This window comes from Heterocephalus glaber, unplaced genomic scaffold (genome assembly GCF_053883595.1).
Source record: "Heterocephalus glaber isolate CG9 unplaced genomic scaffold, H.glaber_assembly_v1.0 deba00000122, whole genome shotgun sequence".
NCBI classification, from domain to species: domain Eukaryota; kingdom Metazoa; phylum Chordata; class Mammalia; order Rodentia; family Bathyergidae; genus Heterocephalus; species Heterocephalus glaber.
This window is the reverse complement of record NW_028258138.1, coordinates 77,387,748-77,390,267: the sequence shown is the minus strand read 5'-3', so window position 1 is coordinate 77,390,267 and position 2,520 is coordinate 77,387,748. Positions and strand designations below refer to the sequence as shown.

Here is a 2,520-nt window from a genome sequence, read left to right as displayed (position 1 = left end):
CATGAGGTGGGACAAAACCATGACGAACCAATAAGATTGCAAGTACAGTCACAGAGGTAATATTAATTAAATGGGGATCAAATGGGGAAACAAGTCACATACAAGGAATTTCCCATTTAGAATATCAATCACTGCTATCTATCTCTAGGGGAAGTAGTGCCTCTTCTTTTTTATTTTTTTGCAAAGCATTATACAATTTTTTATTATTAAATGAGAAGCTCTTACTTCATCACATTGCTAGTCAGAGAAATGCTGCAGTGATAAAGAAAGTCAATGTTGGATTAACCAAAGTCCTCATTTCTACAACATTCATTTACAAAGAAATAATGTTCAACACAGCCCAACCTAATATTCTTGATTTTCTTCATATTGAAGTCCCCCCAAAAATCATCTTCTAATGGGGTATTTCACTACATAAATTATAGTTCTTCATTTTTACAATTCACCCCAAAGTGTCACAATAAAATTTCTAAAGCTGTTAGGAAGTCCTTCACACATCGTCATCATCTGATGTGTCACTGCTACTTGTCTCTGTGTCATCATTCTCAATTGTGGGTTTAAAAGTTCTGTTTTTCCAGGGTCCAAACTTGAAGTCACAGATCAGTCCATTTTTCAAAATACCATTTTTTCTCAGACCATTCTTCTGTAACTGTTCACTAATAACTTGGAATTCTCTCATTTCATCTGTAGTTAAGGGAGCACGTTTCATCATTTTCACTGTCCTCCTGCAAGCCCATCTCCTTCAACAACCTGTGTTCTGCTGCAAGTAAACTGGAAAGAATATCAGTTTGTGGGAAGGTTGAAGATCGAATTATCTATTGGGAAATTACTGAGGAATTGCCATTCTCTTGTGGAATCTCATTTTCATCAAAGTTTCTATTTATATCCCTTTCTTGATGAGTACTATTGCTATTATGCAAATTGAATGAGTCTTCATCCTTCTCTGAGCCAGCATGGCTTTCATCTTCATGTTCCTCTTCTACTCTGTTCCTTTTCAATGCTTTCAAAAATTCACTCTTCTTATCAGTGTGCATTCATGTCAGTTTGGTTAGATGAGGCTGTTGATTAAGTTTGTCAACAGGTGAAGAGGAATTTGAATGATTACACTCTTTCACTGAATTTGTTGATGGACTAAAATTCTTGGCAGTTGATTTAAAAGCATTAAAGTTGCCAACAGTATATGCAGGCTCATGAGGGAAAGAAGTTCCAATTTTATTTTCTTTAGTTTGGCTTTTCCACTGTATAGGTTTTGTAGGTGGAGTGGCAGGCTTAGGGACTAAACCTTTATAAGCACTTGAACCAGTTCTATTCTTAACTGACTGCGACTGAAGTTTTCCTACTACTGGGAATCCAGATAGTTGTAAATCTTTTGTATTACCTTTCTTAATGACCACCATTCTTGGAGTTCTAGATTTAGGATTTGGAGGATATTCTAACAGAGGAGCTTGGGAGATTTTTTTGGTTGGGTATGTGTGGGTCTGGGCATGTAGGCCCCATACACCTGCAGCTAAAAATTTATTCTGATTTGGTTCTCTTTCATATTCAAGATTTAAAGATGGAAATTCCTCAACCTCAAACTGTTTTCACTCCCTTTTGTCTTCTTTCCTCCCAGTTTCATTGTCAGGTATGTTGTTTTCATGTAGTCCTTGGCTTTTTCCAGAATGGAAAATACTGCTATGAGAATGAAAATTTCCAACAGAGTATCCCCCTCGGTGATTTATGTTTTCAGTAGCATTTCTACCATGTATACACCATCCATTTTTTTCTTTCCTTCTAAAGGTACCTCCATTAAGACACCCAATACCAGAATCAAAGCCATTTGAAGAGTTATGTCATTGATGATTCACATCATATTGATTTTCTGTCCATGAAAAATTTTCAGAATGTTTCTCAAAATTCAGTGATGACTTTATTGATGATGATGGAGCAGGAAAATTAAGCCAGGCTGGAGCAAAGTCATGCGGTGTCATTTAGGTCCAGTCTCTCCAACACAGTGAAACAAGACTTCAACACCCATGGCAAGTCCAAATTCCAACCGGACTGCACAAGGTGTTGATTTTTTCTCTGTAATATTTATGTTTTCCAGTTTGTTTTTTTACTTTGTATCTTTTGACATATCCAAGTTCTTTGAAGATACTTAACCTATGACTATTTGACATAGTTATTTCAAGTCAGCTACTCGTACTTCTATTTTAAAGTTTTCATATGGCTATCTCCAAAATTAGCCAAGTTGCTTGGGCTTAAGATCAAAGTGTTCTTTATTAGTCCATGTACTTGTCACTGTTGAACTTATCCCACTCCAGAAGAAGCATCCAAGTTATGAGCCAAAAAGTAGAAAGAAAAGAAAATTTCACATCTGAAGAGTAGTCCTAAACTTCAGCACACAGATACAAATAGCTATCTTAATACTACCACACCAGTGGGAAACTGCAACATCTTAAATTTTCACATAAGTAAAAGATAAAAAGAAAAAAAAACTGTATTCTTTCAATGTCTTCATCTAGAAAAGCTGTTCCATTG

The 2,520-nt window shown here is 35.9% G+C and overlaps 1 pseudogene; it reads right to left on the bottom strand.

Annotated features, from left to right (window-relative positions):
- Positions 1–235: 235 nt before the first annotated feature.
- Positions 236–1,819, bottom strand: LOC101715262 (vasculin-like; annotated as a pseudogene).
- Positions 1,820–2,520: the final 701 nt, after the last annotated feature.